Raw genomic sequence first — 18,581 nt, 5'->3', positions numbered from 1 at the left:
TTTACCAACTTACACTGAAATACAAACTATACACAAGGATCCTCTCATTAGCCATTTCTGGAGTGGAAAAGAGTAACATTTTGCACACAAGGTGAGAGAGGTAATATCTTTTATTGGACCCACTTTTGTTGGTGAAATACAAGCTTTCGAGCTACAGAGTGCTCTTCTTCAGGTCTGGGAAAGGTACTCAGTATCACAACTAAATAGAAGCTGGAACAGATTGTTTAGAATGTTTAAAGAAGCTGGTCTAATAAAAGATATTACCTTGTCCGCCTTGTCCTCTAATATCCTGGGACCAACATGGCTACAACACTGCAAACAATTTCCAAGCAGAACATCTGCCAGTTCTAAGGGGACTTTGATCAGTCCCCTAGGACAGAAAGAATAGTATCCAGTTGTAAGGGTGTGGAGAGTTTATATAGGCAGAATGTATTTACTTGACTTGACTAGGGAAGAATCCTGGTTCACTGAAGTGAATAGGAACTTTGCCATTGACTGCCATGGGGCCAGGATTTCATGCATAATTTGCCTAGGAATCCAGGGTTGATATTTTTATTTATTTTAAAAGTGCCATTGGATTTTTAATGACAGCAAGTGGAAAGGGCTTCAGTTTTATAATACAAAAAATGAATACAACCATCTTGGGGGTCTCTATTAAGGCTACAGCAATGTTTGCATTCTGCACTTGGCCAATAGGTAGGTCCAGAAATGATGGGAGTTGTTATAGTCTAGGGAATGTTGTTTTATGCAGTAAGTGTAGAATATTGCAGCACTTTTCAGAGACGGGCAATATTAGGGTTGTCACCTGGAGGAAGACCTCTCTCTATTGCTTCTGGGTACAGAAACCTCTGGCCAAGATTTTTTTTTAAATGGGTGTGTAAAGTCTCCTAAATCCATATTTAGGCCCTGATTCAACAAAGTACTTAAACATGTGTCTAACATTCAGCATGTGAGCATTCCTATTGACGTCAGTGGAACTACTCCTGTGCTTAAATATAAGCATGTGCTTAAATGTCTTGCTTCATTGGAGACTTAGCCTCTAAAAATATGTTGTTATCTTCAGAAGTAGGGAGCACCCAGCAGCTCTCAGTGAAGTCAAAGAAAAAAGAAATAGAATGAGAGTAGGAAGGAGAACCTTGGAGGATGCCTGCTCCCATTGTGGAAATGTAATTGAAACACGCACTGGCTAAAGTATAAAATAAAAGGTTAACCATAAAAACTAAACCCAGACTTTTATCCTCTATAAATATTTGTATGTATTTTAGCATTTAGAATTGTGGGAGAGAATAAATTCAGCACAAGATGGACCATCAGGAGAAGCAAATTAAGCCATATCTTTCACTTCAGTTCATTTTCCTGCCTTATTCCCTCCCACATAGAGTCTTAATAATCTTCTTCAGAGCCTCAAATCCTCCTCCTTTCACCTCCCCATTTAAGGCTGTATGCCACCTTCTTATGATAAAGAAATGGAGGGCCGGAGGAGACTCACTCCAGAGTCTGACAATGCCACTCCTTCTTGAATCTTAGCAGTCATTGTTAAATGCTGTTGGGAATCTCCTCTTTAGGGCATAGCATGCTGACTGTAATATTTCTTGCCAGCTCTGGGAGCAAGCTACAAGGATAAGGTATTAAAACTCAGTTTCCAAATTTGTCTCTTTCTCCTTCCTTCTTTTAAAAGAGAACATGCATTTGATATTATCTATTGTCCATCATAATTAGGCATGGCATAGAAAAGAATACACTCAGTGGAGAGGTTCAGCAGCAGACGGCAGGAAGTCCTGTACAAAGCCTTTGGGTCTCTTTGCAGCTAGTGCTGTGGAAAAGGCACAATATACATTTTTCTGTAGAAATGTTTAAATGTCATTATTAGCTATCACCTTTTTGAACCTCACTTATTCCTAGGCATCAAAGTATTCTTTCTGACAGCATGTTTAGCTCTAAGAAGCTGTGCATGAAATCTCTTTATGTTGCATTGAAAGTAATTACCAGGCATATAATGAATTCTCCTTTATGTCTCCAAGCAGATGGGTTCCTATTATCAGGATCTCGGAACAAACTGATTGTGTTAAGGTGTTGTGTCATATCTAATTCCAGGAGCCACAGGGGAAAATAACCTCATTTATTAATGAATTTCTCATACTTTTGCAAATCATTATCTCACACTTATTTCCTGTATTGGAACTTTCCTCCCACCCCCACTTTCGCTAGTATGAAGGGGGAGCTCACACAGTACAGAAAGGTGGTTTGAAATCACATTAACTTAAAATGAATTTGTGTTTGCTTTGTGATCTGCTCTGGAATTCATGTCGAGTGTGGTCTAGGGAAACGAAGGATTTCAAACATTTGAATGACGACAAAGATTTATTTATAGGTCTACACCTATAACATAAAAAGCGTACATTTACATAGGATCTGTGAACAACATGGTCCAAATTTATCCCTGGTGTAAGTCAACTGAATCCAATGGAATTACACTACTGAGTTTAGCCCAGTGGGTTTCCCCTGAGGAAGATTCAGGTAATTTTATATCAATCAGCTTAGCACCGACTGATTTGAGGGCAGATTGATACCCATATTATTGAATATTGACAAGAAGGAGTGTCTGCTAAATTTACTGTGCTTCCCATCCCTGTCAGCTTTTCAGAACGGTATCCCAAACAGCATTTCTAAGACTTTGCCTGTACTAGAAAATAGCACCACTTTAGACTAAATAATTTAAACATTAATCTAGTTAAACTGGTGCAAACCCCTAATGCAGATATACTTAAATTAGCTAAATTGACTTAAGCAAGGTTTAACCTCATTTAAGCGCATCTCTATCAGAGTTTGCACCAGTCTGAGTGATAGATTTTATATGCATTTAATTAAATGTTGCACCCTTCTTGTGTGGACAAGGCCTGTTTTTTCCCCTCCCCCTAAAGTTGACACAGATCTTAACAAACCTGAGGCAGCTTAAAAAATAAAGAGCTTGCTCACAATAAATCCCTTTGAATTTATCTAGCTCTAATTTTAAAGGTCATTTGTGTGATTGACTTGCTGGGGGCCTGATTTTTCAAAAATAGGAACCTAAAGGTAGGTTTTTAGATCTGTACTTAGGAAACTAAATAAGCGGTCAGTTTTTCAAATCAACTGAGCACCCACTGAGTAAATCTACACTGCAAAAAACAAAACAAACAAACAAAAAAACCACACACAGCAGTAAGTCTTAGAGCCTGGATCAACTGACTCAGGCTTGTGCCATGGGGTTAAAAATAGCAGGATAGACATTCAGGCTCAGGCTGGAACCTGGGCTCTGAAACCTGGCAGAAGTGAGTGGGAGGGGATTAATACAAAAGCCTGGGTTCCAGCCCATTATACAACATCTACACTGCTGTAGCTGCCACAGGTCTCTTTTTGCAGCACAGACATACCCAGTAACTCCCCATTGACCTCAGTAGAAGCAGCTGATGCTCAGCACTTTTGAAAACTGACCACTTCTTTAGATGCCTTAATATGGAGCCTATCTTATGATTATTTTTGAAAATCTTGAACTCAAGGATCATTCTTTGTATAGTGTCCGCATTATAATGCCGTTAGAAACCTATGATCACCTCTTCATTGTGAACAGTAATCTACTAAAAAAATACAAGTTCTAAAATATTTTTCTTCCAAGCTTCATTTTATACACAGAAGCTAAACAATACACAGTTCAGAAAGCTGTATATTTTTGTAAACCTATTCTCAGCTGCAGTCATCACTTCGCTGACAACCATCTGTGTCAACCTGTTTCTTCCTTCCCATTCTCCTCAGATGAAATGAAAATAAATTGACAGAAATAACTTCTTCAAGGAAAGTGAAAAAAGAAAGTTAATAGAGCAGTGGAACTTGCCCTGGAAGCTTGTGTGTATTTTGAATGTTAAATCTTACTTGTATTCACAATAAAAAAACCCTATTTATTTAAAATCAAAGCAGTAATGCAACCACAACATTTTTACTTACAAAAGGGTAAAAGCTATAGAAATCCTAACAGGCCCAGCATCATGTGGCCACTTCATTATGAAATGGCATTTCTTGTTGGGAACACATGACACCAGTGTTCTATGATCTTAATTGCCTAACTGATGGCTTGCAGGTGGACTTTTGATTTTGCCATGTAAAATCTTAATTTGGTTTCGGACTTGCCTACATGAAAGACTGTCTCAAGTCCAAAGTCCAGGAACATTCAGACATGGATCCAAACTTCTTTGTGGTCTTTATCTATATAAACAAATTAGCCCACCACATCTGAACATACTGGAACTCATGGATGATAGGAATCATTAAGGCATTTGCTGGTACCTTGTGGGAAATGGTCATGAAATACCTCAAACTTTTTGACCTCTGAGATTTCAGTGTCCATCTCAACAAGGCCACAGATGGAAAAGCCCAAAAGCTTATCTCCTCACTTGCCTCCCTAGGATTTTCACAGGTCACCTCTGGTCCAATCCACGCAGCCAGTCCCATCCTCGTCCTGATCTTTGGCCTACGTATCAAGATTGAGGACCTTCACTTCACTAGGCAGTGATCAGAAACCTTCCAGCTCCCAGACAAAAAGACCTCTGCCCCTAATTCACCCATGAAACTCAGATGCCAACAAATTCCAAAATCTGCTCACGCACACCGCACCCACAGGACGAGGCATCAAGGACCTGGTGAATCATTTCCATTCTATACTGGTGCTGAGATGGCCTCTTTCTCCCCATTGGCCACACATAACACCTTGGTTTGCTAGCTTCCTGCTGCACCAGATGAGGCGCAGAAACTCAAGCACTCATTGCAGAGAATAAAGACCGATACAGACTGAGGAAACACAATAAATTCCTCAAAGTCTATGCTAAGGCTGTTTTACAGTTCAAGAGACCCTTCTTATCAGCCTCTATTGAGGCTTCAAAATTCCATCCCAAAGAGATATCCAGAAATCCTGAGTGCCTTTATCCTGCACCAGAACCCATCATGAAGAACTGTGAAGACCTATCATCCTACTTCACATTTGGGAAGGCTTCCCAAATAACTGATCCACCCCGCCTGCCTTCACCAACCAACAACCCTCCTGCATTCCCAAAGTTCAACACATCCACTCACCAGGAAGTTTGACATCCTAAAGGAATCTCAACCCAAGATTTACAAATCCAACCTGGGCCCTTCCTGGCTTATGAAAGAGAAACATGAGCAACTGGTGCCACTCCTGACCAAAATAGCAAATGCCTCATTAACAACTTAAATAGAGATAAACTTAGTATTATACACCATTATGCACCACTAAGTAAACTAGTCAGATGACATGGACTCAAGTGCCAGCACTATGCAGATGACACACAGTTCTACCTATCCTTCACCACATATGACCACACCACTACACTAAGATGGTCTAGGGCTTGGACAAGATCGCCCATGGATGATGCTGAACCTGAGCAAAACAGAGGTGATGCTGGTAGACAGAGGAAAAGCTTGGAGCCATGGTGCAACTTCCATTGCTGAAGTGATATACCCACAATTTGTCAATTCTACCTGTCTAGGAGTACTCCTGGATTCCTTGTTGATGCTGACATCAGTGCTTTCTATAATCAGTAGTTGGCTAGGATACTCCCTCCCATCCTAATGAATAATGACTTGGCCTCATTATTCACACCTTTCTCATCTGTCATCTGGACTACCACAATGATGTGTGTACGAAATCTTCAGTGTTTAGGAAACTTCAACTAGAATAGAACACTGCATTGTTTCTCCTCAGGAACACAGACAATGGCGAGCACATTAAACCTGTTCTTCGCTCCCTACACTGACTTCCTATAGAATTTCAAATAAAGTTCAATGTGTTGGTCCTTATCTTCAAGATGCTCCATGTCCTGGGTCCAGGATATCTAAAAGACCATCTAAAACTCCAGGACAAAAACTGTGGTCAACGTCACTTGTCTGGCACAATGGAACTTTCAATACTAAGAATAAAGCTCTTCTGTTTGGGAGACAGAACTTTCTTGGAGGAATTAAGGACCATCACAAACCTCACTGCCTTGTGCTCCAAGTGCACTGTCATCTCCATGTCTTTTCTACCTTGAAAACATAGCCATGTGTGTATGTATATAAATAAAATAAAAGCCAAACAAAAAATCCTACCAAAATACTGCACGTTTCCCCCCTCTGGGAGGAGATGAGAACAAATAACATGTGACAGATGTTAATCACGTCACTTAATGTACTACTGGAAGGTGCTTAGATTCTACAGTGATAGGCATGGTATAAGACACAGACACACACACTCCTATTGTATGTAGGCAGTGTATGTGTTTGTTCACAGATGGATTTATGGGTTGGACCCCATGTCTCCCAGAACTAAAGCATTATTCTAGCTTCAGAACTAGTTTATGAATACATGCAGTGATTCCTAAATGAAAATATAATTTAGGAAACATTTTTAAAGGGAAGCTGTGAGAAAGCTACACTGATGGCACTAGCCAGTATTCAAAGCTTCTTCTCTCACGGTTACTATGATGATGACAAAAGCTTTCATGTGTGTTGTAATTCCTTCGCTATGATGTGAGAAAGAAGTTATAGGGGGAATGGTAGCAACCCTTATATTAAAATTGCCTAACAATTCTCATTACAAACATTTTCAAACCACTTTTGAGGAACTCTAATGCCTCCATGACTTGCACCAGGAATTTGAAATTTTAACCGGCGATATTCCTAGAGTCAGAGAAGTGGTTTTTTTTTCCCCTCAAGAAAGTCTGCTCAGGTTTTGCTTAGTTATAAACCATTATAAGTCACCATTTCTAGTCTTCTTGCAGACGTTGATACAGGTCTACTGATAAATTCTCTGAATATTTTGGCTGCATTGAGCAGGCTTTAGATCCGCTGAGCACCCTTCACAGTTCCTATCAGAAAGAAGTCATCAGCACAGCATCTCCAATCTGAAGCAGCCACACAGAAGTGTACTGAGTGGTAGGGGGCTCTAGAAAAAGTGGAATGTGATTGTGTAATTAAAGATGGTATCAAAATGCATATCCACAAAGGGACAGAATTAAAATTGCACAGAGTTACCTTCATTCTGGAGTTTCCTGACTTGTGAGTGCTTGACTTTGCAACCTTAATAACATTTCTTTTAACATAGGTTGTGTGTGCATGGTGAAATTCTGGCCCCACTGAAGTCAATGGGGGTTTTGCCATTGATTTCAGTGAAGCCAGGATTACACACACAGATAATAAAATGTAGAAGACTGCTAACTTGCGTTTATCATATACCTTTAACTTTCCTATCTGCAATCCTCCCTCCAATTGATCTTGGCCAAGGTCTTACATGCCAACTTCTTACATGTCTCAATTTAAAATATATATAGTTTTTCTTTCTCCCCTATCCCTTCCAAGTATGGAATTTCCCACCAAAACTGCACTGGCCCAGGGCAGGCAACTGACAATATATTTAAGGTCCAGTATCTTGTTGCCCATCAGAGCATGAAGGCAGATTTATATCATCAGAAGTCCAGCTCATTTTAGAGAGTCCCCAAACTTACTAGTTATACTTTCTCCCCCAAAAGGTCTATTCATTTCAAAATATGGCATTAATGAAGCGGTGATCTGAACTTATGGAGAAGGGCACGTTTCATTCTCACTTTTCCATCTCAAAAGCATGTTAACCAATTTTGCTCAAACTTTAACCTTTAGGTTGAGACCAACTGTGGAAAATTTCAGTATAAACAAAATCTGAGAAAGTCAGGAGCGCCTGAAAAATGATTGTTACAATGCAAACTGTGCTTAACTCAGCCACCGTTAACCTAAGAAGGCATGGCTTAATTCAGGCCAGCTTTACCATCCATAATTCAGATCATGTCAAATGCTGAACAACCTGCAGTTTGGGGCTATCATATTTTACTGGTCTATTTATACTTTAGAGGTAGCTATTGAAATCTATGGGAGTCTTTCTAAAGTCTTCACTGGACATTGTCTTAGCCCCTATATGTTCAGAATTTGTTAAAAAATCAAAGAATTATAAAACTTTGCTTATGTTTTAGATCTAGATGAGTTCAACAGAGCAAGCCACTTTTGAACTTTCTATAGTCTGGTATGCACAAAATTTCATACCAGAGGACATTTTCTTTTCTTTACTTGCACAAGTAACACAATGTTGCTCAAAACTTAAAAAAAAAAAAAAATCTCTGGGTTGAAAAAATCATGAGAAATCCCTGCACAAAAGAAATTTTGTTTGAGAAAGGCATAAGCAATTTTAAATGTGAAGATTAGAATGAAAATTTAATGACTACTGTGTCACGCTGTCTGGGTGGCTTATGAGCAAGAGTGCCAACCTCAGGGCAGACTGTCAAAAGCAGGGCCGACACCCCAGACTGGTGGTATGTTCTATAATTAGATTTCACCAACCCAGGAACAAATGTGACCTCTTGGGTCACTGTAACAGTTTTACCATGGAGTCACACACAGTCCCCTTGGGCACTCCAGTCTATCTTGCCACCCAGGCAAGCTGGACTTAGTGATCAATGGTTACTTATACCAAAAATCACAAGATTGGTCTCTTCAGATTGGGAGCAACCTGTCACTTACCCCAGATCATTTTGTACCTTTAGATCTCACAACAAAGACAATCCTGGTCACCAATTATATAGTAAACTAATTAAGGATTTATTAACTAGGAAAATAAATGAGAAAGGTATTTATAGGTTAAAGCCCACAACATATATACACAAATGAGTTCAGTCTATGGTTTCAAAAGGTGACAGAGATGTAATAATCTGTCAGTAGTGAATGTCTTTTTAGGGCGGACCCAGGTTGACCCTGGGGAATCTCTGCTTTTTGTTTCTTAGCTTCAGCCCTTGTAAGCATTCGAACAGCAAAGAGATGAAAAATCTTCATGGCAGCTATCTTTATTTTCCTCTTCCAGGACTCAAGATGATGGAATGAGCTTCCTTGCACATAGCATGTGAGAGGGCCATTAACCCAGCCATTGTATTGTGATATTCTACAATGGCCCATTTAGTCTTGATAGTTCTTCTGGATGGGTGGGAGAACCACTTTTCCTGCCTGGGTTCACAAGTTCAGAGCAGGCATTTTTTATAGTTATAAAGCAAAACTTACATATTACCTTATAGCATGGGATACAGACATTACAAGTAAGATAAATACATGCAGCAACTGCCAAGCATTTTATAGAATCTAAACACTAAACACATTCTTACAAGTTCAACACCTATCTTGAACAATATTAACATATATGTGAGCTGGTCTGGTTTCCGGCTATGAATTTGTCAGTGCTCAGCTGATGCCTACAGACTTGGCACCTGGTTTGCCAGTGTCACACACTGTATCACCCATTAGAATACACAATAGATCAAAACAAGAGAGATTTTGAGAATCTGCAGCTCCCCTTGATTTTGGTGGAAGCTACAGTTGCTCAGCAGCTCTCATCATTATTATTATTTATTAGTCTTACAGTTGGGGCTAGCGGCCCTGATTCCAGATGGATTCCTTATGCTGGGTACTGTACAAGCACATGACATAATAAGAGACAGTCCTTGCTCTAAAGAGTGTAAGAAAGGAAACAACATTATCCCCATTTGACAGACAGGGAATTGAAGCACCCAGAGATCACATGACTCAGTGTTTGGCCCAATATTTATATTCAGAACACCATGAACGATGAGAAGTTATATTGACTAAACTGCGTGCATTGGTTGTGGCAAGAAAATGGCAGTCAGCCACCCAAATAGAACAGATTTTTAGCCATTTGGCATGTTATTTCAAAATAAGACAATAGACTCGTGTATTGCAACACGTGATTATACTGCATACACACAGCACACAGCTGGATTTGTGATCCAGATTCACCCTTTCATCCTGCTCGCTTTGTACAAATACATGCACACCACAACCAACTCCCTCTGAATATTACACACAAGTGCTAAAAAAAAATGAAGCAATTTTGTTTTTGTTTCCATTCATTGTAGATGTTTTTGCCTTCAGTTCAATTTTATTCACTGTGATCGGTTTGGATCAAATATTTAACATAAACAAAATCTACCACCTGTGCTCTATTGTCTGGGCTAAAAATAACCCCATTACTGGGGGAAGAAGTTCTGAGAGTTTCCGCATGGCTATTGCTGCAAGGGAAATCCCTTCTGTGGAATCTTGTTCCACTTTTCTCTGGCATTCAGAGACGATAACATCATAAGATGGCAGGAAGGCTGAAAAGTATGTGCAGCAGTGAAAATGCCAAGCGATGACACTTGCATAATTATTTCAAGATCATTCAGGAAGTAAAATTGTAGGAAGAGGGGACAGGTCAAACAGGAATTAATTCAGGGAAGTTATATCATCTGTATTATGCAGAAGGTTAGATTAGATGATTACAGTGCCCGCTGTTCAGGTGATCACTAAACCTCCCACTGAGAGTAGTTGAAATATATTTTTGCTTTCTCTGTGTCTACAGCCTTCCATTAAAGTATTTAGTTTCCTTGTGATTAGGGAAATAAAAGTATATGAACTTTTAACTGTTATGGAACAATTACTTTTTTAGTTGCTTATTTAGTGTTCTCTAATGACAGCCATTTCTTCAGCGCATCAGATTAGATGATGTGGGTAAAGCTTATTGATTTCTCCATTTTTCTCCTCTGAGGCTCTTCTTACTTACAGTGGTGACTCATCAAATGAGCATAGTTGAGCCATTTGCTAGTGTAGGATTACAGGGTATTCTTTTCCCTTTCCTTTGGAGAATTGTTATTTAGGTAATGTTATCAATGGTTTTAAATGGCCTTTAAATCATACTTGATACACCATATGGCTCCAAATATATTTCACACACTTTGTTCCATTGACCGGTATTCTATAATATAAGTAGTTTTGCTATGGAATGCTGAGCTTACAGCTGAAGGTTAAAAATTAAAACACCTTTGCATTCTAATTATTTTTAATAAGCCTATTTTAAAAGGCATTGCCAGTTCCATAATTTCCCCCTGAGTGCACCAGCAGTTACCTTGTTAAATCTTATTGCCACTCGAGTGTTTCTTTGTATCTGATTTGGTTGTGCCCCTTAACCTTCAAAGCAGCCAATGTGTGACAAAAGTAGGTAAAATATGACAAATAACCAAAGTATAGAATATTTTGTTTCTGTGATGTTTTCTCATTGTGTAAATTAAATCAGATTTTTAATAAAAGAAAACTAGAAAAATACAGATTCCATAATGTGCAACATTGGGACCTCTATTTGGGTCATCAGGAGAACTGGACAGGGAAAGGTTTTCTTGTCCCATGAAACTTTTCAAGATTAAATTTTTTCCCCCATTCTGCATTGGGATGAATGCAAGACCTGAAGTTTTTCATGAAAAATGAGAGAGAGCAGCCTTCCACCAGGAGGAGCCTATACACCCTTCTACATCTGTCCTCCCTGTCTCTCATCAGAAGAGGTCTTTTTTGGAAGGTCACAGGCAGCCCTTAATTGGACTGAGGTGTCCCTACTTGGCCTGAGGTAACCGCTTTTCAGCTCCTGGAGAAAAGGACCTTTACCATTCTAGGGCTAATCTCCCTGCCTTCCATTGCTCTCTGGTAGCTGTCTGGTCTGACTTTGTCATAGAAGTATATAAACAACTGAAAACAGGAATGGTAAGTGCTAGGCAATGTTAATATGAGGTCATCAACAACATCCAAATATTATCATGGGGCCCTCTTTCTCATATTGATTTGAGTTGCCAACACTCCGGATTTGCTAGGAGTCTCCTGGAATCAGGCCCTGTTTCCTGGAAGCTACTGATGCCAAACTGGAAGATTTTAGGTGCTAAAAGTCTGGCAGTGCAGCGGGGCTAAGGCAGGCTCCCTGCCTGCCCTGGCCCCGCGCCACTCCCAGAAGCAGCCAGCACGTACCTGCAGCCCCTGGGGTTGGGGCGAGGGGGTCTCTGCGTGTTGCCCCCACCTCGAGCGCTGACTCCGCCGCTACCTTTGCTGGGAGACCCCTGGGGCTCTGCCTAGGAGCTGCTGCTAGAGGGATGTGCTGGTCACTTTCGGGAGCCGCCTGAGGTAAACGCTGCCCCCCTCACGCCCTACCGCACCCCAACCCCCAGAACCAGCACCCCCCACCCAAACTCCCTTCCAGAGCCTGTGCCCCGCACACCCTCCCACACCAAAACGCCCTCCCAGAGCCCACCCCCCTGCACCCAACCTCCTACCCCAGCCCTGAGCCCCCTCTTGCACCCCAACCCTCTGCCCCAGGCTCAGCCCAGAGCCTCCTCCCACACTGCGAACCCCTCATCCCAGAGCCTGCACCCCTTCCTGCACCCCTACCCCAGCCCTGAGCCCCCTCCCTCACCCAAACTCCCTCCCAGAGCCTGCACCCCCTCCTACACCCAACCCCCTGTCCAAGGCTCAGGACAGAGACCCTTCCACACTCCAAACCCCTCAGCCCCACCCCCCCCAAGACCAGAGCCTGCACCCCAACCCACTGCCCCAGCCCGGTGAAAGTGAGTGAGGATGGGAGAGAGCAAGTGAGGGGGGCTGGAGTGAGCAGGGGGTGGGGCCTCAGAGAAGGGGCGGGGTAGGGGCAGGCCTTGGGGAAGGGGAGGGGCAGGGAGTGGGGCAATGGTGTTTGGGTTTGTGTGATTATACAGTTGGCAACCCTAATATTGATTAGTACCTTATTCTGAAAGTAGCTCCATTGAAATCACTGAGACGACTTGTGCGGTAAGGTAGTACACACAGGAAGGGTGGCAGTATTGAGCCAAGGAATGGTTTCATTTCTATGCATTGTATAGTACTAAGCATGTTGTCAGCAATAACTCAATAACGTAACAAGATCCAGGTGATGCTTTCACTGCTAAGTTATATGAAAATACAATACTTCACGTAGAAAAATGAATCACGTTACAAGTGGAATGTCTTTGCATGGGGGAACAAAGAGCAAAATTCAGACATCAACAAAATATGCCACTGCAAAAGGTTGTTGGTAGTAGTTCCTGTAGTCTGATCACTTTTCCAACAGAAATGTCCATCTGAAAATAATTCTAATATGACCTTGGACAATATTCATATAGGTTATATGATGTGAAGGTAACTCCTTGCTTTTTCATTAGCCAAGTGTTCTCCCTAGTCTCCCTTCAGCATACAATCACACCAACATTTGTGTGTTCATAACCATAATCTTTTTACACATTTGCTCAGTAAGGCGTAACATTAAGTAAATTTGAACAAAGAATGAATCATAGAATCATAGAATATCAGGGTTGGAAGGGACCTCAGGAGGTCATCTAGTCCAACCCCCTGCTCAAAGCAGGACCAATCTCCAACTAAATCAACTACATCCAAAAGGCAATTAAACAAGGTCCCAGTGAAATGAAATGGATTCAGTATTTGAAGATTGGGATGAGATGAAATAATGAAGCTAGAAAAAAAGTCTCTTTTTTAAAAAATTGGCAACAATTATTTAGTTTGTCATGTCGGTGGAATATTTCAAATTGAATTGAAAAATGTATGTGTGAGTGTCGCTCATGTCGAAATGAAGGTGAAATTCACACTCCTTGGTGATGTCCTGTATCAACATTGCTGCCATTGTTATACTTCTGCATTCACTGGGAGTAAACTGTCCTTGATACTACATGATTATTTGTTGCAATTTAGCAGAGGAAGCTATAGAATGAAGTAAAAAGATGTCCATTTGTATTTTGTCTAACCATGTTTCAGAATAATGCACAATGCAAATTCTAAAGGTGGATCTTTTCACTCATCAGAAAGGTCTAAAATGTATACATAAAAGAAAACGAAGTCCCTATGGCCATATTGAATTCTGAATTCTTCCATAATCCTTGCCACATACCAGTAAGTACCCTTATATTTTCAGCATCCTAAGAAGGCAACTGCTGTGCATGGCATGAACTCCTTGAGCTGTGTAGAAGATCTTCAGGACATGTGAAGGTAGATGCTCAGAAGTCAAAAAGATCTGATTAAAACCAGTCCCTATGAGAGAGACTTTATGAGAGAGAGACTGCAGTTTTCTTCTTCTCAAAAACATCAAAATTGTAATTAGTTTCATTTCCACGCTCAGCAGCTAGTGTTTGATCTCTGATGAAACCTCTGGTTATTATTTATCATGCTGGGTTAAAGCAAATTGCTTGGATTTTATTCTAAATTTACATATACTTTGGGGTAACATATAATTGAGTGAAAAGTCTGTAAGGGAATATTTATTATCTTTAAGCAGAACCTAATTAAGGACAAAAGTTCTTGTCAAGATAGTCACCAGGGGGCTATCAAAACTATTCATGATCCTCTTTAGAAATACAAATAAGTTAGAGATGGCGGCAACAAAACAAAAACAAATGTATTACATTTTGACACATTATCTGAGCCCCTTTGTCTGCTTTAAGACAAAAACTGATAAGAAAAAAAGGAAACAGAGCCATGATAATGGGTACATTGGACCTGTCTTGTCAGACCACTGATCCAGCTAATCTAGCATTCTGCTTCTCTAGCAATGACCAGTTATATGGAAGGTTATTCCTCCTGCCTGTATTAGTACATCTAGCTCATTGTGAAATGCATTACAGAGATAAAAGTAATTCCTGAATACCTACCTCTGCAAGCAGTTTACACCCTGAAACAAGAGATTTCATTATCCTTACCTTAACTTTCATAATGCAGACAATCTTCAGGTCCAGCCAAACTCTGAACAGTGCAGCACCCAAAGCAGCAGAAAGAGCATTAGTGACTTGATGCCGTTTTTGTGTTTCCCTGAACCTGGGAGCTGGGAGCTGGTTTGGCCCACAGCCTAAGTTAATCTGCCCTGGGGCAGCTGTATAGGACTTCTGCCTACAATAGTCCCAAGGGGCCATTTACACTGGCTATATGCCTCTTAGATTAGGGAAGTAGTGCAAACAGACTCAAGGAGGGTAAATGTAATGCCGGTCATTGTTGGCCAGAATCAACCCTAAGAACTCCAGAGCTTAATGCATGAGCCTCTACAGCATGAGCTAAAAGACACATCTCACTTAGCTAAGGCTGTAGCAGATTCAACAATCTCTAGTTATCACTAGAGGGGGACAGAGTGCACAGGTTATACAAGGATCTGGGCCAATGTTCTGGACAGGGCTAGGGAAATTCATTTTGCCTGACTCTGAACCCATTTGAACACTGCAAGTTTAAAAAGTTTGACCCAACTCAGGGACTCCAATCCAGTAAACATACACATGAATAGCTTTAGGGGCAGTCTCATTGGCCTGTTCTAAACTTGGGGGGGGGGGGTGTTGATGTAAGATATGCAACATCAGCTACGGGAATACCGTAGCTGAAGTCGACATATCTTATTCCGACTTACCTCCCGTCCTCACGGTGCGGGATCGACGGCCGCGGCTCCCCCGTCGACTCTGCTACCGCCGCTCGCTCCGGTGGAGTTCCGGAGTCGACGGGGAGCGCGTTCGGGGATCGATATATCACGTCTTAATGAGACGTGATATATTGATCCCTGATAAATCGATCGCTACCCGCTGATACGGCGGGTAGTCTGGACGTACCCATTGAGTTCAAAGGGACCAGATAAATAATGTTTGCTGAATCCTTGTATGTCAACAATTGACCTGAGGCTCTATGGGATGACTCACATGAATAAAGTAACTTACATTTGAAAGTGTTTTCAGGAAAGGGGCCTTAGTAGGTTAAAGGTGTGCTAAGGAGAAATAGTGAAAAAGTAGCTGAGAGATGTTGGTTGGCCTTTAATGTTGTGTATAATTAGTAAACACTTGTTATTTAGACCCCACTGTGCCCATGTGGTTCTTTCACATTACATTTGTTGTGTTAAGAGCAAAAGACACAATGGGAACAGAAACAGGCACAATGAGAAGAAAAAATAATACAAACAGTGAAAAGAAAGAGCACAAAAGGGGACAGGAAATTCTACTATAAAAAAGACATTCGGCCCATAGATCATGTACAGTACTCCCCAGTTTTTATGAGTTGGTATTCTATTCATTTATAGCATATGCTTCCCATTGACTCAAGAAAGCATTTTTTAAAAAAGTTGAATCACGCTGGAAAAAAACAAATAATTTACTGGCAATGAGGTGTCAACTTAAGGTAGCTTTTGGAGTTTGCAGGGTTCACAAAAACTTCATGAAGATCTCAAACCCACAAACTCTATGAGGTTCACCAACCCCTAGGTTCTGAATTCTTATAGTTTACTTTAAGATTGTTTAAATTAATCCATACGGATATCCAACAAATGAGAATACAGATTCCTCCTTTCAATCTGTGAATAAAAAGCAAATTAATGACACATTCTAGCCAATAAGAACTCAGACTGTGATTACACAAAGTCAATATTTGTCAGCTAATTTCTCCCAGTTACTACAATTATTTCCTAGTACAGCTAAACTGGTCCACACTTTACTTAACCGCATACATTATAATCCACACAAGAAGTTGGTGGCTTCTTCCCATAATTCAGGAAAGCTAAGGTCTATGCCCACTTTGCCCCATGGGTGGAATCATAGCCCTGAGAGCATAAGAGATGTTTGTACCAACACCCTGTTTTATAGAAGTGCAGATGTAAGTAGTGCTTAAGTAGGAATCTTTCCTGTGGAGGATACCAGGATATGTGCTGAATCAATGCATTTCCTAGATGCTTTGGTCATGCCTTTTCTCTGGCCAGTACTGTCCACTTTTGGGGGCCATATTAGCTGGCTGCAGGCTGCTTAGAAAAGGGAGAGATTATTTTTCACTGCTATTATATTCTGTACATGTTCATATTCTGCCCTTCTCACTGTAGTATCTGAGGGCCAACACGATTAACATCACTCACATGTGGTTCATCCTTTCCGCAGTGGTGGAATTGTGCGTACTGTGGAGTGTTTTGTTTCGGTAGGGTTTTTATTTTGTTTTTGTATACACACTGCTATATGTTTGTGTTAGAGAAGGCAAGGTAGAAAAAGTGCACACTGTATTTGTAGCAGAAGGTGAAGTTGGTGATGATCCCCATTTCCTCTGGGAGTTCATTCCAGTGTCTTGGACCAACCCCAAGAAAGCTCTGTCTCTGCACATAGCCTTATGATAGAAAGTTCCATTGTGCCTTTGGAATGGAGTTTTCAGCCATGGTCTTCTCCACCAGAGATTAGATTTTTTTTAGATATGCTGAGCCCAGATCATTGAGCACCTTAAAGATAAGAACTGAGACCTTGAACTTAATACCAACCAAATTTCCTTCTGGGCAGGCTTTCTGCTATTAGGGGTGCTCTAATCTGGTTTACACTGAGGGCTTGTCTTCATTACCGGGGAGATCGACGCTGATGCAATCAATGCAGCGGGTGTCGATTTAGTGGGTCTAGTGAAGACACGCTAAAAAGACGGCAGAGCGCTCTCCAGTCGACTCTGGTACTTCAGCTCCCTGAGAAGAGTAAGGTAAGTTGACTGGAGAGTGTCTCCAGTCAATGCAGCGCAGTGAAGACACTGGGGAAAGTTGACCTAAGCTACGTCAACTCCAGTTACATTATTCACATAGCCGGAATAGAATAACTTATGTTGACTTACCCTGGTAGTGAAGACAAGCTCTGAGACACTGAAAAAAACATAATCTCTTAGGGCTGAATCTACACTCTGAAGTTTTACTCCTCATATAAGACAAAAAGTACACTATTGGTTAGCAAAAAACAAACAAACCAAGAAACAAACAACAAAAAATCTATTGCATTGTTTATCATAGATGGTGGTATTTTATGACTATGATGCCACCATGATGATATGTACAGAAGAGAACATATTGTAAAGTACACACATAGTATCATTGTTTTAACCAATAATGATGCAATGAAAGATTTATAAGGAAAAAATAGCTGTTAATGATAAATATTTTATATGTGCTGCAATACAATAAGCTTAAGGCCATGGACAAACTTGGAGTTTTAGCTTTACATTAAAATTTCCTAGCTATTATCACATGAAGTCTTAATTTTTTTACATCACTTGAATTAATTTTTCTGAGATGTAATTTAGAACTGTCTCTTCTCTCTTCTTCTCCAGCCTTTCAGAGCAAATGAAGATGTTTGTACCATCAGCACTGGTTTCATTCAAAATGAAGTGCTAAAGCTTGCATTTGTGCAGATGAGCATGCAAGACTGTTTGCTGTAAACAATCCCCTGACAGCCTTAATATTTCTCTTTATACTTTATTTCCTTTTCAACCTGACAAGTGGAATCTGCACCAAATGATTAGCTATGAGAGTGCAGGATTTGTGAGCTAATCAAAAGAGTTCTTGTCTTTACCTCTGCTGCTAATTTTTCTGTTCTCTCCTAAACTAAGTTTTCCCCTCCTTTTTGAGCCTTTAAGGATACTCTTATTGTTGCGTTATTTAGAATAAATTGAATCTCTACATTCAATTATACACTTGTAAGAAAGAATCCTCTGATGTGCCTTAATTTCTTGGATGCCACAAGTGTGAATTTAAGGGACTTTAGATTGTAAGACACCCCCAAAGGCCCTGTACTTATTTAAAATTTTGCTCATTAACATAATCTCAGGAGATGTAACATGCAGTTTCCTAAGGGAATGCTGATACATTTATATAGGACCTGATTCTCCGGATTATGTTGCAT

General features: G+C 40.6%; 1 long non-coding RNA gene across 2 annotated transcripts in view; it reads left to right on the top strand.

Annotated features, from left to right (window-relative positions):
• The window catches only part of LOC112117171, a 37,574-nt gene extending 19,454 nt beyond the window's left edge, over window positions 1-18,120 (top strand). Inside the window, exons 2-3 of one of the 2 annotated variants that reach the window (XR_002908953.2) lie at window positions 13,844-13,917; window positions 18,010-18,120. This is a non-coding gene — a long non-coding RNA (uncharacterized LOC112117171). Of the gene's footprint in view, window positions 1-13,843; window positions 13,918-16,762; window positions 16,907-18,009 lie in introns of those variants that run through there. The other variant, XR_002908951.3, reaches the window with a different exon arrangement.
• The last annotated feature ends 461 nt before the right edge of the window (window positions 18,121-18,581 follow it).

This window comes from Terrapene carolina, unplaced genomic scaffold (genome assembly GCF_002925995.2).
Source record: "Terrapene carolina triunguis isolate 2854851 unplaced genomic scaffold, T_m_triunguis-2.0 Scaffold23, whole genome shotgun sequence".
NCBI classification, from domain to species: Eukaryota; Metazoa; Chordata; order Testudines; family Emydidae; genus Terrapene; species Terrapene triunguis.
This window is presented reverse-complemented; position numbering and strand designations above follow the sequence as displayed.